Here is a 27277-nt window from a genome sequence, read left to right on the forward strand (position 1 = left end):
CCCTGCCTTTCACGCCCCCAACCCCCTCCCTGCCTTTCATGCCCCCAACCCCCTCCCTGCCTTTCACGCCCCCCCTCCCTGCCTTTCACGCCCCCCCTCCCTGCCTTTCACGCCCCTCCCTACCTGCCTTTCACGCACCCCTCCCTGGCTTTCACGCCCCCCTCCCCGCTTTTCACGCCCCCCTCCCCGCCTTTCACGCCCCCCCTCCCCGCCTTTCACGCCCCCTCCCTGCCTTTCACGCCCCCCTTCCCCTCCTTTCACGCCCCCCTCCCCGCCTTTCACTCCCCCCCTCGCTGCCTTTCACACCCCCTCCCTGCCTTTCACGCCCCCACCCTGCCTTTCACGCCCCCTCCCTGCCTTTCACACCCCCTCTCTGCCTTTCACGCCCCCACCATGCCTTTCACGCCCCCCTCCCTGCCTTTCCCGCCCCCTCCCTGCCTTTCACGCCCCCTTCCCTGCCTTTCACGCCCCCTTCCCTGCCTTTCACGCCCCCACCCCCTCCCTGTCTTTCCACCCCCCTCCCTGCCTTTAACGCCCCCTCCCTGCCTTTCACGCCCCCCCTCCCTGCCTTTCACGCCCCCCTCCCTGCCTTTCACGCCCCCTCCCTGCCTTTCACGCCCCCACCCTGCTTTTCACGCCCTCACCCACCTCCCTGCCTTTCACGCCCCCCTCCCTGCCTTTCACGCCCCCTCCCTGCCATTCACACCCCCTCCCTGCCTTTCACGCCCCCTCCCTGCCTTTCACGCCCCCACCCACCTATCTGCCTTTCACGTCCTCTCCCTGCCTTTCACACCCCCCTCCCTGCCTTTCACGCCCCCCTCTCTGCCTTTCACGCCCCCACCCACCTCCCTGCCTTTCACGCCCCCCTCCCTGCCTTTCACGCCCCCTCCCTGCCTTTCACGCCCCCTCCCTGCCTTTCACGCCCCCCTCCCTGCCTTTCCCGCCCCCTCCCTGCCTTTCACGCCCCCTCCCTGCCTTTCACGCCACCCCTCCCTGCCTTTTACGCCCTCACCCCCCTCCCTGTCTTTCCACCCCCCTCCCTGCCTTTCACGCCCCCTCCCTGCCTTTCACGCCACCTCCCTGCCTTTCACGCCCCCACCCTGCCTTTCACGCCCCCACCCTGCTTTTCTCGCCCCTCTCCTGGCCTTTCACGCCCCCCTCCCTGCCTTTTACGCCCCCCTCCCTGCCTTTCACGCCCCCCTCCCTGCCTTTCACGCCCCCTCCCTGCCTTTCACGCCCCCCACACCCCTCCTTGTCTTTCCACCCCCCTCCCTACCTTTAACGCCCCCCTCCCTGCCTTTCACGCCCCCCTCCCTGCCTTTCACGCCCCCCTCCCTGCCTTTCACGCCCACCTCCCTGCCTTTCACGCCCCCTCCCTGCCTTTCACGCCCTCTCCCTGCCTTTCACGCCCCCCTCCCTGCATTTCACGCCCCCACCCACCTCCCTGCCTTTCACGCCCCCCTCCCTGCCTTTCACGCCCCCTCCCTGCCTTTCACGCCCCCTCCCTGCCTTTCACGCCCCCCTCCCTGCCTTTCCCGCCCCCTCCCTGCCTTTCACGCCCCCTCCCTGCCTTTCACGCCCCCACCCCCCTCCCTGTCTTTCCACCCTCCTCCCTGACTTTAAGCCCCCTCCCTGCCTTTCCACCCCCCTCCCTGCCTTTAACGCCCCCCTCCCTGCCTTTCACGCCCCCCTCCCTGCCTTTCACGCCCCCGTCCCTGCCTTTCACGCCCACCTCCCTGCCTTTCACGCCCCCTCCCTGCCTTTCACGCCCTCTCCCTGCCTTTCACGCCCCCCTCCCTGCATTTCACGCCCCCACCCACCTCCCTGCCTTTCACGCCCACCTCCCTGCCTTTCACGCCCACCTCCCTGCCTTTCACGCCCCCTCCCTGCCTTTCACGCCCCCCTCCCTTCCTTTCCCGCCCCCTCCCTGCCTTTCACGCCCCCTCCCTGCCTTTCACGCCACCCCTCCCTGCCTTTTACGCCCTCACCCCCCTCCCTGTCTTTCCACCCCCCTCCCTGCCTTTCACGCCCCCCTCCCTGCCTTTCACGCCCCCCTCCCTGCCTTTCACGCCCACCTCCCTGCCTTTCACGCCCCCTCCATGCCTTTCACGCCCTCTCCCTGCCTTTCACGCCCCCCTCCCTGCATTTCACGCCCCCACCCACCTCCCTGCCTTTCCCACCCTCTCCCTGACTTTCACGCCCCCTCCCTGCCTTTCACGCCCCCCTCCCTACCTTTCACGCCCCCTCCCGCCTTTCACGCCCCCTCCCTGCCTTTCACGCCCCCTCCCTGCCTTTCACGCCACCTCCCTGCCTATCACGCCCCATCCCTGCCTTTCACGCCCCCATCCACCTCCCTGCCTTTCATGCCACCACCCCCCTCCCTGCCTTTCACGCCCCGTCCCCTCCCTGCCTTTCACGCCCCCGTCCCCTCCCTGGCTTTCACGCCCCCATCCCCTCCCTGGCTTTCATGCCCCGTCCCCTCCCTGGCTTTCACGCCCCCGTCCCCACCCTGCCTTTCACGCCCCCCCTCCCTGCCTTTCACGCCCCCCCCCACTCCCTGCCTTTCAGACCCCCCCTCACTGCCTTTCACGCCCCCACGCCCCTCCCTGCCTTTCACGCCCCCTCCCTGCCTTTCACGCCCCCACCCCTCTCTGCCTTTCACGCCCCCAACCCCCTCCCGGCCTTTAATGCCCCCAACACCCTCCCTCCCTTTCACACCCCCTCTCCCTGCCTTTTACACCCCCCCTCCCTGCCTTTCACGCCCCCCCTCCCTGTCTTTCATGCCCCCCTCCCTGCCTTTCACGCCCCCCTCCCTGCCTTTCACGCTGCCCCTCCCTGCCTTTCACGCCCCCCACCTCCCTCCCTGCCTTTCACGCCCCCACCCCCCTCCCCGCTTTTCACACCCCCCTCCCCGCCTTTCACGCCCCCCCTCCCCGACTTTCACGCCCCCTCCCTCCCCGCTTTTCACGCCCCCCCTCCCCGCCTTTCCTGCCCCCCCCTCCCCGCCTTTCACGACCCCCCTGCCTTTCACGCCCCCCCCTGCCTTTCACGCCCCCCCTGCCTTTCACGCCCCCCTGCCTTTCACGCCCCCCTGCCTTTCACGCCCCCCTGCCTTTCACGCCCCCTCCCTGCCTTTCACACCTCCCCTCCCTGCCTTTCACGCCCCCCATCCCCTCCCTGCCTTTCACGCCCCACCCTGCCTTTCACGCCCCCACCCTGCCTTTCACGCCCCCACCCTGCCTTTCACGCCCCCGCCCCCTCCCTGCCTTTCACGCCCCCACCCCCCTCCCTGTCTTTCACGCCCCCCACCCCCCTCCCTGCCTTTCACGCCCCCACCCCCCTCCCTGCCTTTCACGCCCCCACCCCCCTCCCTGCATTTCCACCCCCCTCCCTGCCTTTCACGCCCATACCCCCTCCCTGCCTTTCCACCCCTACCCCCCTCCCTGCCTTTCACGCCCCCACCCCCCTCCCTGCCTTTCACACCCCCCACCCCCTCCCTGCCTTTCACGCCCCCACCCCCCTCCCTGCCTTTCACACCCCCACCCCCCTCCCTGCCTTTCACGCCCCCACCCCCCTCCCTGCCTTTCACGCCCCTACCCCCCTTCCTGCCTTTCCACCCCCCTCCCTGCCTTTCACGCCCCTACCCCCCTCCCTGCCTTTCACGCCCCTACCCCCCCTCCCTGCCTTTCCACCCCCCTCCCTGCCTTTCCACCCCCACCCCCCTCCTGCCTTTCACGCCCCCTCCCTGCCTTTCCATCCCCCTCCCTGCCTTTCACGCCCCCACCCCCTCCCTGCTTTTCCACCCCCCACCCTGCCTTTCACGCCCCCCCTGCCTTTCACGCCCTCACCCCCCTCCCTTCTTTTCACGCCCCCCGTCCCCTCCCTGCCTTTCACGCCCCCCTCCCTGCCTTTCACGCCCCCTCCCCGCCTTTCACGCCCCCCTCCCTGCCTTTCACGCCCCCGTCCCCTCCCTGCCTTTCACGCCCCCGTCCCCTCCCTGCCTTTCACGCCCCCACCCCCCTCCCTGCCTTTCACGCCCCCACCCCCTCCCTGCCTTTCACGCCCCCACCCCCTCCCTGGCTTTCACGCCCCCACCCCCCTCCCTGCCTTTCACGCCCCCACCCCCCTCCCTGCCTTTCACGCCCCCCACCTCCCTCCCTGCCTTTCACGCCCCCACCCCCCTCCCCGCTTTTCACACCCCCCTCCCCGCCTTTCACGCCCCCCCTCCCCGACTTTCACGCCCCCTCCCTCCCCGCTTTTCACGCCCCCCCTCCCCGCCTTTCCTGCCCCCCCTCCCCGCCTTTCACGACCCCCCTGCCTTTCACGCCCCCCCTGCCTTTCACGCCCCCCCTGCCTTTCACGCCCCCCTGCCTTTCACGCCCCCCTGCCTTTCACGCCCCCTCCCTGCCTTTCACACCTCCCCTCCCTGCCTTTCACGCCCCCCATCCCCTCCCTGCCTTTCACGCCCCACCCTGCCTTTCACGCCCCCACCCTGCCTTTCACGCCCCCGCCCCCTCCCTGCCTTTCACGCCCCCACCCCCCTCCCTGTCTTTCACGCCCCCACCCCCCTCCCTGCCTTTCACGCCCCCACCCCCCTCCCTGCCTTTCACGCCCCCACCCCCCTCCCTGCATTTCCACCCCCCTCCCTGCCTTTCACGCCCATACCCCCTCCCTGCCTTTCCACCCCTACCCCCCTCCCTGCCTTTCACGCCCCCACCCCCCTCCCTGCCTTTCACACCCCCACCCCCTCCCTGCCTTTCACGCCCCCACCCCCCTCCCTGCCTTTCACACCCCCACCCCCCTCCCTGCCTTTCACGCCCCCACCCCCCCTCCCTGCCTTTCACGCCCCTACCCCCCTTCCTGCCTTTCCACCCCCCTCCCTGCCTTTCACGCCCCTACCCCCCTCCCTGCCTTTCACGCCCCTACCCCCCTCCCTGCCTTTCCACCCCCCTCCCTGCCTTTCCACCCCCACCCCCCTCCTGCCTTTCACGCCCCCTCCCTGCCTTTCCATCCCCCTCCCTGCCTTTCACGCCCCCACCCCCTCCCTGCTTTTCCACCCCCCACCCTGCCTTTCACGCCCCCCCTGCCTTTCACGCCCTCACCCCCCTCCCTTCTTTTCACGCCCCCCGTCCCCTCCCTGCCTTTCACGCCCCCCTCCCTGCCTTTCACGCCCCCCTCCCCGCCTTTCACGCCCCCCTCCCTGCCTTTCACGCCCCCGTCCCCTCCCTGCCTTTCACGCCCCCGTCCCCTCCCTGCCTTTCACGCCCCCATCCCCTCCCTGCCTTTTACGCCCCCGTCCCCTGCCTGCCTTTATCGCCCCCGTCCCCTCCCTGCCTTTAACGCCCCCCCCCCTCCCTGCCTTTCACGCCCCCGTCCCCTCCCTGCCTTTCACGCCCCGTCCCCTCCCTGCCTTTAACGCACCCGTCCCCCCCCCCTCCCTGCCTTTCACGCCCCCACCCCCCTCCCTGCCTTTCACGCCCCCACCCCCTCCCTGCCTTTCACGCCCCCACCCCCTCCCTGGCTTTCACGCCCCCACCCCCCTCCCTGCCTTTCACGCCCCCACCCCCCTCCCTGCCTTTCACGCCCCCCCTCCCTGCCTTTCCCGCCCCCTCCCTGCCTTTCACGCCCCCTCCCTGCCTTTCACGCCACCCCTCCCTGCCTTTTACGCCCTCACCCCCCTCCCTGTCTTTCCACCTCCCTCCCTGCCTTTCACGCCCCCTCCCTGCCTTTCACGCCACCTCCCTGCCTTTCACGCCCCCACCCTGCCTTTCACGCCCCCACCCTGCTTTTCTCGCCCCTCTCCTGGCCTTTCACGCCCCCCTCCCTGCCTTTTACGCCCCCCTCCCTGCCTTTCACGCCCCCCTCCCTGCCTTTCACGCCCCCTCCCTGCCTTTCACGCCCCCACCCCCCTCCTTGTCTTTCCACCCCCCTCCCTACCTTTAACGCCCCCCTCCCTGCCTTTCACGCCCCCCTCCCTGCCTTTCATGCCCCCCTCCCTGCCTTTCACGCCCACCTCCCTGCCTTTCACGCCCCCTCCCTGCCTTTCACGCCCTCTCCCTGCCTTTCACGCCCCCCTCCCTGCATTTCACGCCCCCACCCACCTCCCTGCCTTTCACGCCCCCCTCCCTGCCTTTCACGCCCCCTCCCTGCCTTTCACGCCCCCTCCCTGCCTTTCACGCCCCCCTCCCTGCCTTTCCCGCCCCCTCCCTGCCTTTCACGCCCCCACCCCCCTCCCTGTCTTTCCACCCTCCTCCCTGACTTTAAGCCCCCTCCCTGCCTTTCCACCCCCCTCCCTGCCTTTAACGCCCCCCTCCCTGCCTTTCACGCCCCCCTCCCTGCCTTTCACGCCCCCCTCCCTGCCTTTCACGCCCACCTCCCTGCCTTTCACGCCCCCTCCCTGCCTTTCACGCCCTCTCCCTGCCTTTCACGCCCCCCTCCCTGCATTTCACGCCCCCACCCACCTCCCTGCCTTTCACGCCCACCTCCCTGCCTTTCACGCCCCCTCCCTGCCTTTCACGCCCCCCTCCCTTCCTTTCCCGCCCCCTCCCTGCCTTTCACGCCCCCTCCCTGCCTTTCACGCCACCCCTCCCTGCCTTTTACGCCCTCACCCCCCTCCCTGTCTTTCCACCCCCCTCCCTGCCTTTCACGCCCCCCTCCCTGCCTTTCACGCCCCCCTCCCTGCCTTTCACGCCCCCCTCCCTGCCTTTCACGCCCACCTCCCTGCCTTTCACGCCCCCTCCACGCCTTTCACGCCCTCTCCCTGCCTTTCACGCCCCCCTCCCTGCATTTCACGCCCCCACCCACCTCCCTGCCTTTCACGCCCCCCTCCCTGCCTTTCCCACCCTCTCCCTGCCTTTCACGCCCCCTCCCTGCCTTTCACGCCCCCCTCCCTACCTTTCACGCCCCCTCCCGCCTTTCACGCCCCCTCCCTGCCTTTCACGCCCCCTCCCTGCCTTTCACGCCACCTCCCTGCCTATCACGCCCCATCCCTGCCTTTCACGCCCCCATCCACCTCCCTGCCTTTCACGCCACCACCCCCCCTCCCTGCCTTTCACGCCCCGTCCCCTCCCTGCCTTTCACGCCCCCGTCCCCTCCCTGGCTTTCACGCCCCCATCCCCTCCCTGGCTTTCATGCCCCGTCCCCTCCCTGGCTTTCACGCCCCCCCTCCCTGCCTTTCACGCCCCCCCCCCCACTCCCTGCCTTTCAGACCCCCCCTCACTGCCTTTCATGCCCCCCCTCCCTGCCTTTCACGCCCCCACGCCCCTCCCTGCCTTTCACGCCCCCACGCCCCTCCCTGCCTTTTACGCCCCCAACACCCTCCCTCCCTTTCACACCCCCTCTCCCTGCCTTTTACACCCCCCCTCTCTGCCTTTCACGCCCCCCCTCCCTGTCTTTCATGCCCCCCTCCCTGCCTTTCACGCCCCCCTCCCTGCCTTTCACGCCCCCCTCCCTGCCTTTCACGCTGCCCCTCCCTGCCTTTCACGCCCCCCACCTCCCTCCCTGCCTTTCACGCCCCCACCCCCCTCCCCGCTTTTCACACCCCCCTCCCCGCCTTTCACGGCCCCCCTCCCCGACTTTCACGCCCCCTCCCTCCCCGCTTTTCACGCCCCCCCTCCCCGCCTTTCCTGCCCCCCCTCCCCGCCTTTCACGACCCCCCTGCCTTTCACGCCCCTCCTGCCTTTCACGCCCCCCCCTGCCTTTCACGCCCCCCTGCCTTTCACGCCCCCCTGCCTTTCACGCCCCCCTGCCTTTCACGCCCCCTCCCTGCCTTTCACACCTCCCCTCCCTGCCTTTCACGCCCCCCCATCCCCTCCCTGCCTTTCACGCCCCACCCTGCCTTTCACGCCCCCACCCTGCCTTTCACGCCCCCACCCTGCCTTTCACGCCCCCACCCCCCTCCCTGCCTTTCACGCCCCCACCCCCTCCCTGTCTTTCACGCCCCCACCCCCCTCCCTGCCTTTCACGCCCCCACCCCCCTCCCTGCCTTTCACGCCCCCACCCCCCTCCCTGCATTTCCACCCCCCTCCCTGCCTTTCACGCCCATACCCCCTCCCTGCCTTTCCACCCCTACCCCCCTCCCTGCCTTTCACGCCCCCACCCCCCTCCCTGCCTTTCACACCCCCACCCCCTCCCTGCCTTTCACGCCCCCCACCCCCCTCCCTGCCTTTCACACCCCCACCCCCCTCCCTTTCACGCCCCCACCCCCCTCCCTTTCACGCCCCCACCCCCCTCCCTGCCTTTCACGCCCCTACCCCCCTCCCTGCCTTTCCACCCCCCTCCCTGCCTTTCACGCCCCTACCCCCCTCCCTGCCTTTCACGCCCCTACCCCCCTCCCTGCCTTTCCACCCCCCTCCCTGCCTTTCCACCCCCACCCCCCTCCTGCCTTTCACGCCCCCTCCCTGCCTTTCCATCCCCTTCCCTGCCTTTCACGCCCCCACCCCCTCCCTGCTTTTCCACCCCCCACCCTGCCTTTCACGCCCCCACCCCCCTCCCTTCTTTTCACGCCCCCCGTCCCCTCCCTGCCTTTCACGCCCCCCTCCCTGCCTTTCACGCCCCCTCCCCGCCTTTCACGCCCCCCTCCCTGCCTTTCACGCCCCGTCCCCTCCCTGCCTTTCACGCCCCCGTCCCCTCCCTGCCTTTCACGCCCCCATCCCCTCCCTGCCTTTTACGCCCCCGTCCCCTGCCTGCCTTTATCGCCCCCGTCCCCTCCCTGCCTTTAACGCCCCCCCCTCCCTGCATTTCACGCCCCCGTCCCCTCCCTGCCTTTCACGCCCCGTCCCCTCCCTGCCTTTAACGCACCCGTCCCCCCCCTCCCTGCCTTTCACGCCCCCACCCCCCTCCCTTTCACGCCCCCACCCCCTCCCTGCCTTTCACGCCCCCACCCCCTCCCTGGCTTTCACGCCCCCACCCCCCTCCCTGCCTTTCACGCCCCCACCCCCCTCCCTGCCTTTCACGCCCCCACCCCCCTCCTTGCCTTTCACGCCCCCCCTCCCTGCCTTTCACGCCCCCCCTCCATGCCTTTCACGCCCCGTCCCCTCCCTGCCTTTAACGCACCCGTCCCCCCCCCTCCCTGCCTTTCACGCCCCCACCCCCCTCCCTGCCTTTCACGCCCCCACCCCCCTCCCTGCCTTTCACGCCCCCACCCCCCTCCTTGCCTTTCACGCCCCCCCTCCCTGCCTTTCACGCCCCCCCTCCATGCCTTTCACGCCCCCCCTCCCTGACTTTCACATGGAAATGTATTTTATTACACATCATTTTGCCATGGCACTGCTCCCTCGGCATTGAAGTAATCTTTGAACGAATCTCGGATACATTTTGCCATTTTCCCTGTTACATTATTAGCTTTATTTCGACGGAGAGAACAAGTAATTACATCTTCAGAATCGATAACAGAAGAATCAACAGACCCTTCTAAATCGATGACCACATTGTGAAGTACAGTGACACATTTCCCAATATGTTTGGCATTTGGCACAGATGTTTCTATAGATTTTAAGAGTATTCTCCATTTTCCTGACATGATACCGAATGCACATTCAACACAACGTTGAGCCCTAGATAGTCTGTAGTTGTAAATTTCGGCCTCTTTTGATAACGATTTTCTAGGATACGCTTCATGAGGTACTTCAGCAACGGGTAGGCCTCATCTGCTACGAGTACATGAGGCATCTTGTCCCGGTTACTTGATGGCAATGTTTTGTCAGCTGGAAACACAAGTTTTTTTTTGTTCGATTAACTTGAGCGGTGAGGATGCTCTGAACACACCACCATCGCTTTGCTTCCCATATACTCCGACGTCAATCGCAATAAAACGACATTTGGCATCAGCAACAGCTTGCAAAACTATCGAAAGAAAATGTTTGTACAGTAATTGTAGAACATTGACCCTGACTTTGCTGGGAGTTTTATTCGAATATGCTTGCCATCGATAAATTAGTCTGAACAGGAGTAATTTTTCCCTCAATTTTTTTAACAATATAATCAAATGTTGTTATAGACATTCACATATACTGTATTCAAAGAATTTACGTGCATGCAAGCGAAGCATGGGATATAAGGTTGCAAATTCTCCAAGTGTCTCACGCTGGACATTTATATCATGGACATTTGTTGTCCCTGCCACCCAAAAGTTAACTTCTGAGATACACATTATCCAATAAAAAAAACATGCAGAGCTCTTTAGACAATGCCATTATACACTACAAGTGGACAATCTGGAATTGATGGCTTTGGACGTCACGTTGATGTAGAAGGTGGTTAAGGTCCCTCTGAGTTCGAAGATCTTCTTGGAGGGCCTGGATGGTCAACTGCAGGTACTATAACAAAGGGGGAAAATAACATATGAATGTTGTAATGAAGCTAACAATTTACAGAGTTCTGTACAAAGATGACAAAAGTTAAATGAAAGAGGAGACACCGACAAAAAGACCCAGAATGGAGGCCACCGAGGAGGCCCGATTCAGCAGCAGCGACCCACCGGCAATGAGTTCTTACCAGCCTCACCCCCCTGTCTGCCTTCCCTTTTACCTAATACCACCCTCTGCCTCTGCCTACTTCCCCATGCTGGAAAAGTGCTGGTATCCAGGAACCTTGCCCATGCTGTACCCTGGGCTGTCTCACTCTGCCTCTGCCCACTCAGGGTATTTGAGTCCAGACACACTCAGGTCTCAGCAGTTCCCCTCACCAGACGTGTCCCCCATGGACTCCTCTGCCCTGCTACAGCCCTTAAACAGGTGCCCATGCTGGGTCCTGAGCTCAAGGACTGACTCCAGAAAGGAGAATAACAGCAGCACTTCCAACAAAGAGGGACAAGTGCCTATCTGGGTGCCCCCTTCACATCCCCCCCCCTGCACCTCACATCACCCCCCCCCTTGAACATCAACCCCCCCTTGCACATCAACCACCCCCCTTCCCTTGCATATCACCCCCCTTGCACATCAACCCCCCCTTGCACATCAACCCCCCCTTCCCTTTCACATCAACCTCCCCTTGAACATCAACCCCCCCCTTGCACATCAACCACCCCCCCCCTTCCCTTGCATATCCCCTTGCACATCAACCCCCCTTCCCTTGCACATCAACCCCCCTTCCCTTGCACATCAACCCCCCCTTGCACATCAACCCCCTTCCCTTGCACATCAACCCCCCTTCCCTTGCACATCATCCCCCCTTGCACATCAACCACCCCCCTTCCCTTGCACATCAACCCCTCCTTCCACATCAACCCCCCTTGCACATCAACCACCCCCCTTCCCTTGCACATCAACCCCCCCTTCCACATGAACCCCCCTTCCCTTGCACATCAACCCCCTCTTCCCTTGCACATCAACCACCCCCCTTGCACATCAACCCCCCCTTCCCTTGCACATCAACCCCCCCTTGCACATCAACCCCCCCCCTTGCACATCACCCCCCCCTTGCACATCAACCCCCCCTTCCCTTTCACATCAACCCCCCCTTCCCTTTCACATCAACCCCCCCTTGCACATCAACCACCCCCCTTCCCTTGCATATCACCCCCCTTGCACATCAACCCCCCTTGAACATCAACCCCCCCTTGCACATCAACCACCCCCCTTCCCTTGCATATCACCCCCCTTGCACATCAACCACCCCCCTTCCCTTGCACATCAACCCCTCCTTCCACATCAACCCCCCTTGCACATCAACCACCCCCCTTCCCTTGCACATCAACTCCTCCTTCCACATCAACCCCCCCTTGCACATCAACCACCCCCCTTCCCTTGCACATCAACCCCCCCTTCCACATCAACCCCCCTTCCCTTGCACATCAACCCCCTCTTCCCTTGCACATCAACCACCCCCCTTGCACATCAACCGCCCCTTCCCTTGCACATCAACTCCTCCTTCCACATCAACCCCCCCTTGCACATCAACCACCCCCCTTCCCTTGCACATCAACCCCCCCTTCCACATCAACCCCCCTTCCCTTGCACATCAACCCCCTCTTCCCTTGCACATCAACCACCCCCCTTGCACATCAACCGCCCCTTCCCTTGCACATCAACCCCCCCTTGCACATCAACCCCCCCTTCCCTTGCACATCACCCCCCCTTGCACATTAACCCCTCCTTCCACATCAACCCCCCCTTGCACATCAACCACCCCCCTTCCCTTGCACATCAACCCCCCCTTCCACATCAACCCCCCCTTCCCTTGCACATCACCCCCCCTTGCACATCAACCCCTCCTTCCACATCAACCCCCCCTTGCACATCAACCACCCCCCTTCCCTTGCATATCACCCCCCTTGCACATCAACCCCCCCTTGCACATCAACCCCCCCTTCCCTTTCACATCAACCTCCCCTTGAACATCAACCCCCCTTGCACATCAACCACCCCCCTTCCCTTGCATATCACCCCCCTTGCACATCAACCCCCCTTCCCTTGCACATCAACCCCCCTTCCCTTGCACATCAACCCCCCCTTGCACATCAACCCCCTTCCCTTGCACATCATCCCCCCTTGCACATCAACCACCCCCCTTCCCTTGCACATCAACCCCTCCTTCCACATCAACCCCCCTTGCACATCAACCACCCCCCTTCCCTTGCACATCAACCCCCCCTTCCACATGAACCCCCCTTCCCTTGCACATCAACCCCCTCTTCCCTTGCACATCAACCACCCCCCTTGCACATCAACCCCCCCTTCCCTTGCACATCAACCCCCCCTTGCACATCAACCCCCCCCCCTTGCACATCACCCCCCCCTTGCACATCAACCCCCCCTTCCCTTTCACATCAACCCCCCCTTCCCTTTCACATCAACCCCCCCTTGCACATCAACCACCCCCCTTCCCTTGCATATCACCCCCTTGCACATCACCCCCCCTTGCACATCAACCCCCCTTGCACATCAACCACCCCCCTTCCCTTGCATATCACCCCCCTTGCACATCAACCACCCCCCTTCCCTTGCACATCAACCCCTCCTTCCACATCAACCCCCCTTGCACATCAACCACCCCCCTTCCCTTGCACATCAACTCCTCCTTCCACATCAACCCCCCCTTGCACATCAACCACCCCCCTTCCCTTGCACATCAACCCCTCCTTCCACATCAACCCCCCTTGCACATCAACCACCCCCCTTCCCTTGCACATCAACTCCTCCTTCCACATCAACCCCCCCTTGCACATCAACCACCCCCCTTCCCTTGCACATCAACCCCCCCTTCCACATCAACCCCCCTTCCCTTGCACATCAACCCCCCCTTCCCTTGCACATCAACCCGCCCTTCCCTTGCACATCAACTCCTCCTTCCACATCAACCCCCCCTTGCACATCAACCACCCCCCTTCCCTTGCACATCAACCCCCCCTTCCACATCAACCCCCCTTCCCTTGCACATCAACCCCCTCTTCCCTTGCACATCAACCACCCCCCTTGCACATCAACCGCCCCTTCCCTTGCACATCAACCCCCCCTTGCACATCAACCCCCCCTTCCCTTGCACATCACCCCCCCTTGCACATCAACCCCTCCTTCCACATCAACCCCCCCTTGCACATCAACCACCCCCCTTCCCTTGCACATCAACCCCCCCTTCCACATCAACCCCCCTTCCCTTGCACATCAACCCCCTCTTCCCTTGCACATCAACCGCCCCTTCCCTTGCACATCAACCCCCCTTCCCTTGCACATCAACCACCCCCCCCTTGCACATCAACCCCCCCTTCCCTTGCACATCACCCCCCCTTGCACATCAACCACCCCCTTCCCTTGCACATCACCCCCTTCCTTGCACATCAACCCCCTGTTCCCTTGCACATCACCCCCCCTTGAACATCAACCCCCCCTTGCACATCAACCACCCCCCTTCCCTTGCACATCAACCCCCCCTTGCACATCAACCCCCCCTTCCCTTTCACATCAACCTCCCCTTGAACATCAACCCCCCCTTGCACATCAACCACCCCCCTTCCCTTGCATATCACCCCCCTTGCACATCAACCCCCCTTCCCTTGCACATCAACCCCCCTTCCCTTGCACATCAACCCCCCCTTGCACATCAACCCCCCTTCCCTTGCACATCATCCCCCCTTGCACATCAACCACCCCCCTTCCCTTGCACATCAACCCCTCCTTCCACATCAACCCCCCTTGCACATCAACCACCCCCCTTCCCTTGCACATCAACCCCCCCTTCCACAAGAACCCCCCTTCCCTTGCACATCAACCCCCTCTTCCCTTGCACATCAACCACCCCCCTTGCACATCAACCCCCCCTTCCCTTGCACATCAACCCCCCTTGCACATCAACCCCCCCTTGCACATCAACCCCCCCCCCTTGCACATCACCCCCCCCTTGCACATCAACCCCCCCTTCCCTTTCACATCAACCCCCCCTTTCACATCAACCCCCCCTTGCACATCAACCACCCCCCCTTCCCTTGCATATCACCCCCCTTGCACATCAACCCCCCCTTGCACATCAACCCCCCCCCCCCTTGCACATCACCCCCCCTTGCACATCAACCCCCCTTGAACATCAACCCCCCCTTGCACATCAACCACCCCCCTTCCCTTGCATATCACCCCCCTTGCACATCAACCACCCCCCTTCCCTTGCACATCAACCCCTCCTTCCACATCAACCCCCCTTGCACATCAACCACCCCCCTTCCCTTGCACATCAACTCCTTCCACATCAACCCCCCCTTGCACATCAACCACCCCCCTTCCCTTGCACATCAACCCCCCCTTCCACATCAACCCCCCTTCCCTTGCACATCAACCCCCTCTTCCCTTGCACATCAACCACCCCCCTTGCACATCAACCGCCCCTTCCCTTGCACATCAACCCCCCCTTCCCTTGCACATCACCCCCCCTTGCACATCAACCCCTCCTTCCACATCAACCCCCCCTTGCACATCAACCACCCCCCTTCCCTTGCACATCAACCCCCCCTTCCACATCAACCCCCCTTCCCTTGCACATCAACCCCCTCTTCCCTTGCACATCAACCACCCCCCCCTTGCACATCAACCGCCCCTTCCCTTGCACATCAACCCCCCCTTGCACATCAACCCCCCTTCCCTTGCACATCAACCACCCCCCCCTTGCACATCAACCCCCCCCTTCCCTTGCACATCACCCCCCCTTGCACATCAACCACCCCCTTCCCTTGCACATCAACCCCCCCTTGCACATCAACCACCCTCCTTCCCTTGCACATCAACCCCCCCCTTCCACATCAACCCCCCTTCCCTTGCACATCAACCCCCTCTTCCCTTGCACATCAACCACCCCCTCTTGCACATCAACCCCCCCTTTCCTTGCACATCAACCCCCCCATGCACATCAACCCCCCCCCTTCCCTTGCACATCAACCCCCTATTCCCTTGCACATCAACCCCCCCCTTGCACATCAAACCCCCCCCGCCGACAGTCCCAGCCCTTAGATGGGAGGCAAGTCTGAAAGCCCCGGTGGCGCAGATAGCCGTAGACCGCTCCGCCTATAGCCGCTAGCTCTTATCTTCTTTATTGGTGCCCAGCGGCCATTTTGTAGGATCGGCCGCGTGTGTTAGGAGGTACTGGGAGCTCGGTGGTCCCGCAATGTCACTGCCTTTTTCGACACTCACTTTTATTCTGCTCCCGTGGTGTTTGCCTCCTCGTCCCCAGACCCAACCCAAGGGTGGTCCGGCAGGGGGGCACGAATAGCCCGCGATCGCAAGTGTAGCCAGGTCCCCTGTCAGGGCTCAGAGCCCCTTCGGGTACTCACAGGGCAGTCAGCCCCCAGGGTGCACAGGGACAGAGTCACAGGACCCAAAGGAGCCAATAGGGCGGCAGCATGTCCCTGCAGGGAGATTGATACATTTCGCGGGCTGGCAGTTGGTGACAGTTGGTGACCGGAGCAGCTAAGGGAAGGAGGACTAGGCCAGCATCCCCCCAGGCCCCAGATAGCCCTGAGTCACCAGTAGCTGAGTGCTATAGGGACAGGCCCTAGGTTAGGGACCCTGCCCCATTAGCTGTTTGATAGTTGGGGACACAGCGGACGCTGCGTTTCCTGCGGAGAGACTTGGGTTCAAGTCTCCGCCATTAAAGAGAGCTGGACTATCTTCAGGGTGGGATCGCCCCTGACGGATCACCACGCGGGTGGATCCTGGATGTCATGTGGGAGCTCGTCTGATCCTTTGTGAAGCCATTGCAGGCCCGAGCACTGGAGCGCTCGGCAGGTAACCAGTAACAACAAGTGCACCAACAGAGTACTCACACGGGACTAGTGGCTGCGCAGTCACACACACATCCATATCATTTAAAGGGACATTGTGTGGGGTCACTGGACACGGGGTGGGATCACCCGGTGGGAGGAGGCCCGAGCAAATAATTATTTATTATTTTGTCCGAATTTGGGCTGGTATTACTCAGTCAAATGTATATCTTAGGGAGCTTCAGACAAACCCGACTATCCCTGTCAGGCTCCTCCCTGTCAGGCTCCAAACCGCGCCCCTGCACTCTTTCTTAAATCTGTCTCAGCGTCTCCCCTCCTGAAACCCCTCTCCTGGCTTCCTGTCACATCCCGCATCTCACACTCAATTCCCTCCTCACTTTTAAAGCTTTACACTCCTCTGCCCCTCCTCACATCTCAGCCCTATTTTCTTCCTATGCACCATCCTGACTCTTGCGTTGTACCCCCTTTGTATGTAAAGCCCTCTCCCGCCTTAACCCTTTCTCACTGACTGCCCCACACTCTGGGATGACCTTTAAGAGCCACCTTAAGGCGCACCGGCTTAAAGAAGCATATGAGTAGCCCCGTGGCTAATACTATACACACGATACATGAAGCTCGGCCCCATGCAGACGCACTTACCAGAACGCCCTCCTACTGTCTCTGTACATTCTTCCTAACAATTAGATTGTAAGCTCTTCGGAGCAGGGACTCTTCCGAAATGTAACTTTTTGTCTGAAGCACTTATTCCCATGATCTGTTATTTGTATGTAGCCCCCTGTAAGCAGAACGGGCTACTTATCCTTCTATAGGGTGACCAGGTGTCCCGGTTTAGCTGGGACAGTCCCGTTTTTTTAACCCCTGTCCCGTTTTTTTAACCTCTGTCCCGGTTTTTTAGTCTGCCCGGCTGCCCTGCATGCTGTAAAATGTTCCGGTTTTTGTGGTTGTTCCGCTTTTGACCATCAGAGCAGGGGGGGCAGCAGAGAGCAGACAATGCATGGAGGAGGAGCAGGGGCCGGGACTAAACTGCGGAGCCTAGCAGTGAGACCCGGAAGTGTCAGTGAGAACTTCCGGTGTCTGCTGCCAGGGCTCAATATGGCTTCCCCCACCCATGCAGGTATGGTCCAGAATGGGGACACAAACACACTCACACAATGGGGGGGGGGGGGGGCGGGGGGAGAGAGAGGCACAGCATGGGGAGAGGCAGAGAGAGAGAGAGACAGAGAGAGTGGCACAAGCACAGCATGGAGAGAGACAGAGAGAGGCACAGGCACAGGATGGGGAGAGACAGTGTGGGGAGAGAAGCACAGCATCGGGAGAGGGGCACAGCATGGGAAGAGGGGCACAGAGTGGGGGGGGGAGAGAGAGACACAAGAATGGGGGGAGAGAGACAGAGAATGGAGGAGAGACAGAGAAAGGAGGGGAGAGAGAGACAAAGAAATGGGGGAGAGAGAGACAGACAGAGAATGGAGGGGAGAGAGAGACAAGAATAGGGGGTGGAGGGAGAGAGACAGAATGGGGGGGGAGAGCATGGAGGGTAGAAAGAGAGATGGGGGAGGAGAGAGAGAGAATGGGGGGACAGAGAGCCGAGAATGGGGGGGGGAGAGAGACGAGAATGGGGGGGGGAGAGAGAGCTGAGAATGGGGGGGGAGAGGGGGTGAAGAGAGAGAATGGGGGGGAGAGAAAATGGGGGAGAGAGAATGGGGGGAAGAGAGAGAGAATGGGGGGGGGAGAGAGAGAATGGGGGGAGAGAGAATGGGAGAGAGAGATGGAATGGGGGGAAGGGAGGGGGGACAGAATGGGAAGAGAGCATGGGGGGAGGAGAGAGAGAGAGAATGGGGGAGGAGAGAGAGAATGGGGGGTTTCACAGAATTGGAGAAGACACAGAGAATGGGGGAGAGAGACAGAATGGAGGGGAGAGAGAGAGACAGAGAATGGGGGAGGGGAGAGAGACAGAGAATGGGGGGGAGAGAGAGACAGAGAATGGGGGGGAGAGAGAGAGAGACAGACAGAGAATGGGGGGGGAGAGAGAGAGAGACAGACAGAGAATGGGGGGAGAGAGAGAGAGACAGACAGAGAATGGGGGGAGGAGAGAGACAGAGAATGGGGGGGAGAGAGACAGAAAATGGAGGAGAGACAGAGAATGGGGGAGAGGAGAGGGAGGGAGAGAATGGGGGAGAGGAGAGGGAGGGAGAGAATGGGGGAGAGGGAGAGAAAGCGAGAGAATGGGGGGGAGACACAGAGAATGGGGGAAGACACAGAGAATGGAGGGGAGAGATAGACAGACAGAGAATGGGAGGGGAGAGAGAGACAGAGAATGGGGGGGGGGGGAAAGGCACAGAGAATGGGGTAGAGAGAGAGACACAGAGAATGGGGGGGAGAGAGACAGAAAATGGGGGGGAGAGAGAGAGAATGAGAGGGAGGGGAGAGGGGAGGAGAGAGAAAGGAGAGGGGGGAGAGAGCGAGAGAATGTGGGGGGAAGAGAGGAGAAGAGAGAGAGAGGGGAGGAGAGAGGGGTGAGAGAGGGGAGGAGAGAGAATGGGGGGAGAGAGAGAGAATGGGGGGAGAGAGAGAGAATGAGGGGAGGGAGAGAGAATGGGGGGGAGAGAGAGAGAGAATGAGGGGGGGAAAGGCACAGAGAATGGGGTAGAGAGAGAGACACAGAGAATGGGGGGGAGAGAGAGAGACAGAAAATGGAGGAGAGACACAGAATGAGAGGGAGGGGAGAGGAGAGGAGAGAGAAAGGAGAGGGGGGAGAGAGGGGTGAGAGAGAGGGGAGGAGAGAGAATGGGGGGAGAGAGAGAGAATGAGGGGAGGGAGAGAGAATGGGGGGAGAGAGAGCGAATGAGGGGCGGGAGAGAGAGAGAGAGAATGGGGGTAGAGAGAGTGGGGGGAGGGGGGCGAGAGACAGGGAAGTGTGGAATGAGAATGTAGGGGTGGGGAGAACGAGAATAGAGGAATATGGGGGGAGGGAGAGCGAAAGGGGTGTGTGTGAGAGAAGGGGGGACAGAGCGGGGTAGAGACAAAGGAGAAAGGGCGCAGTTGGTGATATCATTTGTTTTATAAAAAATTTTTATAATGTGTCCCGGTTTTTACTTTTGTAAATCTGGTCACCCTATCCTTCTACTACTGGAGTAAGCCCTGGTAAGGGCAGGCGCCAGTAGTGACCATGGGTTTTTCCCCCTCACCAAGCCCCGCCTCTGTGATAGAGGCAGGCCCCTGGCTCTGTGCAGGCCTAGACAGAGAGGAGGTCCTGCTGACATCATAGGGGGCGGGGCTGTGTCTATTTAGTGGGCTGTCCTGTGGGTGTGTGGGAGAGAGGTCTGAGTGCAGCTCGGGAAGAATACTATTTAATAAGAATAGATATGACACGGCCTTCTCCTGCCGGCTCCTCTTAGTTTTATTTCCCCTTCTGTTATCCATATTCTGTATGTCCGGCTACAGGAAGGGTCAGGAGACAGGGAGGACAGAGGCAGGAGAAACCCACCTGGCTCCGGCCTTGCTTGTCCCTACTAATACAAACATACAACCCTTCACTCAATAACATAGCCCTAATCCCATGTGACAAGGAGGGGTAGGACAGGCACTGCTATCCTTCCTCTGCCATATAGGATGGGATCCCCCCCCCATGCTGTGACTCCTGTATGGGATGATACACTGGGCGAGATGCTGCAGGAGAGGAGGAAGCAATCAGAGGTCTCTCCCCCTCCCCCTGGGTATCACTGCAGCTTTCTGCCTGTCTGGGAGTCACAGCTCGCAACTATCGTCTGTGCAAGTCTGTATAGTAAAGATGGAGAGATGACCACGTGTCTGGATAATAGTTATTTTGCCCATTACTGCACTGTATGTGTTTGGTGGGGTGGGGGGAGCTGTATTGATGTAAATGTAGGCCATGTTTTTGTTTTTTTAAATACAGGATTGGTACAGCAGGCCAGCGGGGACCCACGGGGACAACCCAAGGACCCCCAGACTCCCACAGGGACCACCTGAGGACCCACGAAGGACACCTGCGGGGAAGAACTGGTGGCCCCACAGCTGTGGGGGCCCCAGCCACCCGAGGGCCCCCCAGACACCCGTGGGAACCACCCGAGGGCCCCTAGACACCTGTGGGAACCACCCGAGGGCCCCTAGACACCTGTGGGAACCACCTGAAAGCTCCCAGACAACCGCGTGGATGCCATTGGTGCCCACGGACACCCGCGGGGACCACCTGGAGGCCCACGGAGCCTAGCGGGGACAACCCGAAGTCCCCCAGACACCGGTGGGCACCCCCCAGAGTGAACTGTGGAACCTGCGGACACCCATCTGGACCACCGGGGACCCCTGCTGGACTGCGGTATTAATCCTGTGTGTAAAAAAAATAATGGTTTTATGAATATTGTAATGGTTTATTAGGGACCTAGGAGTGGATAGTGAGGCTGTTATGTGTATTTTTGTTTATTGTGGGTAGTGGGGGTGGGTGAATGGGGTATTGGCCCCAAGGAAGTGTGTTTAGGCCTACCGGGTGGGGGGGTAGCGGGAGGGATTAACCCCTTCATTACCTTAGCGGTATTATCTGCTAAGGTAAAGAAGAGGTTAAGTCATCCCGCAACCCCCTGGCAAGGCCTAAATACCCACCCAGGGCCAAATACCACCTTCACCCACCCCCGCTACCCGCAATAAGCCTGGCACGGGTATATAACCCCTTCATTGCCTTGGCGGTAATGAAGTTGCCTGTAAATGCATTTTTTATGCATGGGATTCATGCCGGGGGTCTCTGGTGCTGATATTAATGGATATCAGCTCTGGGACACATGCATTTTATTTTCATCGCAGCTTCACCCCACCTTCTTGCCAACTTTTGTGGTGGGACAATTTGGAGAAGAAACAGCAATTTTAAAGTGGCGATCAGCCGCAATAAGCTGATCAGGGCTTATAGAATTGAGCGTGTTTGAAAAACTGGCGATCAGTGCCGAAAAGTGGCTTATCACCGCGCGTCTGCCGATTTGTAATTTTTATTTATTTATTTCTTTTTTGGCAAAAAAACCTGTAATTTTTGCTCTTATCGCCAGCTTCTCTGGGCTTACTGAATCGCTGTAGGCTTTTTTGGCGATAAGCTGGTGATAAGTGTCTTATCGCTGCTTACTGCATGAGGGCAAAATTGAAGCGTTTCATTCCGTTAGGAACTTTATCTTTACTTTGATAAAGTTCCTAACGGAATGAAACGCGTCAGAGAAGGTGAATCTCTGTGATGTCCAGCACCAAGATTTGAATAAATATTGATTTTAATTCATCTATGGCTGAGTTCCTTCGTTTGCAGTGACCGCCGAAGTTTTCTTCAATTTTGCTGATTCTACCCTCACGGCTGGGGCGCGCTAAGGATCCCCTGCACTACGGAGCAGACGCCACGATACCCCCTCCCCTTGCAGTCACGGGGTTAGCCGGCATTCGTGATGCGTCCTGTGTAATCTTCCCGGACTCACCAGGCTGGCGACGGCGATGACGTCATTCGGAGGCGCCGCACACGTGGAGTAATGCCGGGAGTTCAACGGAGCAAGCAGTGAAGACACCAGGCGGGTTAAGGGCAGCAGGCATCGGTTGGCTTATACGTGAGTACAGGAGAGGAGTTTCTAAACAAAGCTTCTCATCCTGTCTCCTTACGAACCCCTGCACAACGGCCCCCCCCCCCTAAGGTTTATAAGTCTGCATAATTGTTGCTTCAATTATATATTCAACGCTTCATATATTGATTGCAGTGGGATCACTTTCTTTCTTTTTTCCACCAAGTTTCAAAGTATACCAAGGTGCAGCATTTGACCCATATCTACATATACACTTTTTAGAGCACCGAACATCATGGGGTTAGGGAGTATTTGTTCCTATAAAGCAGGGGTGGGGAACGTCCGGCCCGCGAAAATCATTTGGTCCGGCCCCCGGGAAGCAAGCCTGCAAGAATGGTTTAAACAAAAAAAACTCCCCCTCTCCTGATTGGCTGCCCGTGCTGTCACTCTGCCAAGATTTGTTTTTTGGCCCACCTATTCATACATGGAGCAAGTGTAGGGTGCAAGCCGGGCCTCCCCTTCCCTCAGCACTGCCCCCCTCCCTTCTCTCCTCCAGTAATGCCGGGCCCTCCCCTTCCCTCAGCACTGCCCCCCTCCCTTCTCTCCTCCAGTAATGCCGGGCCTCCCCTTCCCTCAGCACTGCCCCCCTCCCTTCTCTCCTCCAGTATTGCCGGGCCTCCTCTTCCCTCAGCACCGCCCCCCTCCCTTCTCTCCTCCAGTAATGCCGGGCCTCCCCTTCCCTCAGCACTGCCCCCCTCCCTTATCTCCTCCAGTAATGCCGGGCCTCCCCTTCCCTCAGCACCGCCCCCCTCCCTTCTCTCCTCCAGTAATGCCGGGCCTCCCCTTCCCTCAGCACCGCCCCCCTCCCTTCTCTTTTCCAGTAATGCCGGGCCTCCCCTTCCCTCAGCACTGCCCCCCTCCCTTCTCTCCTCCAGTAATGCCGGGCCTCCCCTTCCCTCAGCACCGCCCCCCTCCCTTATCTCCTCCAGTAATGCCGGGCCTCCCCTTCCCTCAGCACCGCCCCCCTCCCTTCTCTCCTCCAGTAATGCCGGGCCTCCCCTTCCCTCAGCACTGCACCTCTCCCTTCTCTCCTCCAGTAATGCCGGGCCTCCCCTTCCCTCAGCACTGCCCCCCCTCCCTTCTCTCCTCCAGTAATGCCGGGCCTCCCCTTCCCTCAGCACTGCCCCCCTCCCTTCTCTCCTCCAGTAATGCCGGGCTCCTTAGGCTCCGCCCCTGTGTCCCTCCCTTTAGGCTCCGCCCCTGCCAGTCTCATCTGCACTGGCTACCTATGCAGCTCCAGCAGCCCATCCACGGGCCCCAGGTAACCCACATGCCCCCTTATAGCCCCTCCCAGACACCTTACCCACCCCAAGGGGGGAAAGGCCTTATTTTTGAGTGTGTTTGCAGAGGTGGGCTTATTGTGTGTGTGTCACTGTGTGTCACTGTGTGTGTGTCACTGCGTGTGTGTGTGTGTGTCACTGTCTGTGTGTGTGTGTCTCACTGTCTCTGTGTGTCTCACTGTCTCTGTGTGTGTGTGTGTGTCACTGTCACTGTGTGTGTTACTGTGTGTGTGTGTCACTATCTGTGTGTGGCAGCAGCCGCCTGAGGTGATGAAGGACCTGAGTATCACCAGAGCGGCTCAGGTAAGCAGCGCTCCGGGGGGGACAGGGTATAAGAGGAGTGGGGCTTGGGGGATGGGGGGGAGGGGGTATAAGAGGCTTGGGGGATAGAAGAACGAGTCTGCGGAGGGAGAAACACCTCACTACCGTCTCTCCTCCTCCCCACACCGGGCAGCAGCTGCGGAGGAGAGCACCTGCTCCGCAGTGCCGCAGTGTAAGAGGAGAGGGAGCTATGCAGGGCCCTGACAGGGGAAGGGCAGGAGGGCCATGGGACACCACAAGGCCTGATGCCTAATCCCAGCATCATTGGTCTCCTTGACTTCAATACATGTTGTATGATTAACTTTTGCAGACACCACCCCCCCCAATGATCTGTGCCCCATAAAATGACTCAGTGTGATCTAAGCTGTCAGACCGTCCCTCATGCATCTCAAATTGCCACTTCTTGCAGCTGATTGTCATTCTTGTTTAGAGAGTGTCTGAAAGTGAGTGAGAGAGTGTGTATGAGTGAGAGGGTCTGAGAGTGTGTGATTTCCCACCCCCCCTGCTCCGATTTGTGTGTGTGAGAGAATACAGACACCAACCCACAATCAGTCATACAGTAGTCACCCACCACCCAAGTGTCAGTCAGTCACCCAAGTGTCAATCAGTCAGTCACCCAAGTGTCAGTCAGTCAGTCAGTCAGTCACACAAGTGTCAGTCAGTCACCCAAGTGTCAGTCAGTCACCCAAGTGTCAGTCAATCAGTCACACAAGTGTCAGTCAGTCAGTCAGTCACACAAGTGTCAGTCAGTCAGTCACCCAAGTGTCAGTCAGTCAGTCAGTCACACAAGTGTCAGTCAGTCACCCAAGTGGCAGTCAGTCACCCAAGTGTCAGTCAGTCAGTCACACAAGTGTCAGTCAGTCAGTCAGTCACCCAAGTGTCAGTCAGTCAGTCACACAAGTGTCAGTCAGTCACACAAGTGCCAGTCAATCAGTCACCCAAGTGTCAGTCAGTCAGTCACACAAGTGTCAGTCAGTCAGTCACACAAGTGTCAGTCAGTCAGTCACTCGTGTCAGTCAGTCAGTCACCCAAGTGTCAGTCAGTCAGTCACCCAAGTGTCAGTCAGTCTGTCAGTCAGTCACACAAGTGCCAGTCAGTCACACAAGTGTCAGTCAGTCAGTCAGTCACACAAGTGTCAGTCAGTCAGTCATCCAAACCTGGAAAACCAGTTGCGAGTTGCAACATCATCAATACCAGCTAACATCACACGCCTCACCAAAGAGAAGCAGTTCCAGTTAATTGAATGTTTGACCAAATATAGCAGGCTAATTTTTAAGTTGATCATTTTGTATGGCCCGCGAATGATGTTATAAATATCCAAATGGCCCTTGGCAGAAAAAAGGTTCCCCACCCCTGCTATAAAGTACACCAAGTTTGGCATAGGATTTGGATGTCAGGGTATCAATGTGCAACCCAAATGTTAAATGGGAGTTGAACTATATGCCCAGATATTTCAAACCAGTAACAGGGGCTAGGATGGTATTAGAGTTGGTTTTTATCTGAAGCTCTGTCATTGGAAGCGTTAGCAATTTAGCTCTGGTCCCAAATACCATTGTTACAGTCTTGTCAGTGTTTAAAATCAGTTTGTTTTAGGAAATCCAGTTTCAAGTCTCAAAAAATCAGATTGAAGTATGTGTTCAAGGTCAGAGAGGCGAGGGCTGCGTGCATATAGGATAAGATCTAAGGCCTCTCACAATAACCCGTTAGGAATATTAATTCCTCATCTATCCGACATAAGTATAAAATATAGTCTACCAAGACCCCTAATACAGAGTTACCCACCTTATACGGGATCAGCTGCCAGACGAGTACAGTAAATGTATCTTATTTCTTTTACCACTGGAGGGCAGCGTGGAGTTACACGGAGTGGCGCCCGTAAGGACGACGTGCCAGTTAGGCGGAAGGAGAAGCGCACACACTTTTATGTGAAACGGATATATTTGGGGAGGGATTTAGTAGTCTGAGTAAGAAAATTAACCATTTAAATATGCACAGATTTAATCCCACTTTTGGAAATTAGGGATGTTGCCTAAAAGTTTGAGAATGCATAGAGTGCCACCCATGGGCTTTAATGAAGCAGCATTTGTGGGCTAAAGGGAACAGCATTCTGTATAAAGGTATTTTGGACTCGATATAAATAATTGATGCCAAAAACTAATATTACACTGGCGACACACTTTATTCGAGCTCGGCTAGTCCCACGAATTCGGGTATACCCGGGTGTATTGAGGTTTGTGACTGTTTTCTGCCCGAGTGCATTGAGGTATTTTCTAGGCAGGGATTGAAGCATTTTATTCCCGCTGGCTGCAATACTGCACAGTATATATATATATACTGCATTACAATTCATGAATTTATGCCATCTGGTAGACACGCGAAGCATTGCAGCCTATTAAATCCTAATCATTATCATTTAACAGATCAGCCGCCCGTCAGCCAGGCATGAACCCAGGCTGGGAAGGCAAACGCAACGGAGCTTGTCAGAGGTGAGGAGCGGCGTATTCCAGGTATCTGCCAGGTACATACTGGGTATTTCCTCGAATAAAGTGTGTCGGTGCAGTAAGTAAATTGAGAATGGAAAAATCTTCAACACAAACGTACAGAATGTGATATTCTGAGAGATCTGACAGATGTTATCAAATCCCACAATGAATATATAAAAAATGTCTGTATAGAACGAGTCAAACAAGAATATGCCAATAAAACGTTTAATTGGGAGATACAGGGGCCACAATTCAGGTCATTTAGCTGAAAGAAGAGAAGCCGGTCAGCCAGTAGAGCAGGTCAGCCGGTCAGCCAGAAGAGCAGGTCAGCCGTTCAGCCAGTAGAGCAGGTCAGCCGGTAGAGCAGGTCAGCCGGTCAGCTCTGAGATCAGCATTACTTATATCCCCTAAACGTTGTCCCCTGCATGTAATGCTCCAACACAGCCTACACTGCATATACTGTACCTGAGATACTTAACCCTTTCTTTTCGCTCGACTCTAATCTGAATGATTTGCTAATTGGTTTGTAATTAGAGAGATATTTGTAGCAGAATCCCATGTATGTTCTTTTTACCTTTTTAGATACCGTTTTGTGTAATAAAAGATATGAGATCAGAGGGGCTTCCTGTTTGCACTCGTGTTTTGGCAGAAGTGTATATGTGACCCTATAAATCTCCCTCACACCCGGGCTTGGCAGCGTGACACTAGTGCAGCGTCCTGGGGAAGAATCACTGAGCTGTTAGCAATAGATACAACGGACAGAAAAGACACTACACATAGGTTTGATTAAAGAGAGTATTTTATTTAAATAATTAATCTCTTTGCTGGGAGGGGCCTGCAGCACATTGCGGAGCGATATAGTAACACGCAGAGCAATGCACTGCAGGCCCCTCCGGCAGCGAAGGGGTGAAGACCAATGCAGGGTGTATAAAGATCTCACTGATAATTCATGCACAAAGGGCAGTTTGTTGCTGTGATCCAGAGGAAGGCGAAACATAACCCCTGCTGTGCAATGGGGGAAAAAAATTCCTTCCTGACCCCATTAAATGGCGATCGGATGGTCCCTGGATCACTGCGCAGTGAGATCAGATGGAGCAGCACAGATCAGCGTTGTTATACACAGGGGCACACTCAGTATATAGAGATGCGGGTGATGGGGCCCTTGTGCCCCTGTGTATAACTCACCTGCTCCCCCATCCCCCTGCATATCTATCCCATTCGCCCCTTTTCCTCCCGCATACCTCGCAGGGCCGGCCGTCCATTAGGCGGTCGCCTAGCGCACAGAGGTCCTAGGGGCGCATTAATAATCATTATTATTTTTTCCTCTTATTATTTCTAATTTATTTATCTTTTTTTTAAAATTATTCTTTTTTTTATCCAGTATTTTGGCGCCCT

The 27277-nt window shown here is 58.9% G+C and overlaps 2 long non-coding RNA genes across 4 annotated transcripts in view; both read left to right on the forward strand.

Moving 5' to 3' along the window:
- Positions 1-9606, forward strand: part of LOC142477429 (uncharacterized) — a 27924-nt gene extending 18318 nt beyond the window's left edge. For all 3 annotated transcript variants that reach the window (XR_012792379.1, XR_012792380.1, XR_012792381.1), the window contains one exon: positions 9343-9606. This is a non-coding gene — a long non-coding RNA (uncharacterized LOC142477429). The remainder of the gene's footprint in view (positions 1-9342) is intronic.
- A 5791-nt stretch (positions 9607-15397) lies between these two features.
- Positions 15398-21927, forward strand: LOC142477431 (uncharacterized). The gene is made up of 2 exons (XR_012792382.1): positions 15398-16205; positions 20115-21927. It is a non-coding gene; the product is annotated as an uncharacterized LOC142477431 (long non-coding RNA).
- Positions 21928-27277: the final 5350 nt, after the last annotated feature.

The sequence above is a fragment of the Ascaphus truei genome, unplaced genomic scaffold (assembly GCF_040206685.1).
Source record: "Ascaphus truei isolate aAscTru1 unplaced genomic scaffold, aAscTru1.hap1 HAP1_SCAFFOLD_2088, whole genome shotgun sequence".
Lineage (NCBI taxonomy): Eukaryota > Metazoa > Chordata > Amphibia > Anura > Ascaphidae > Ascaphus > Ascaphus truei.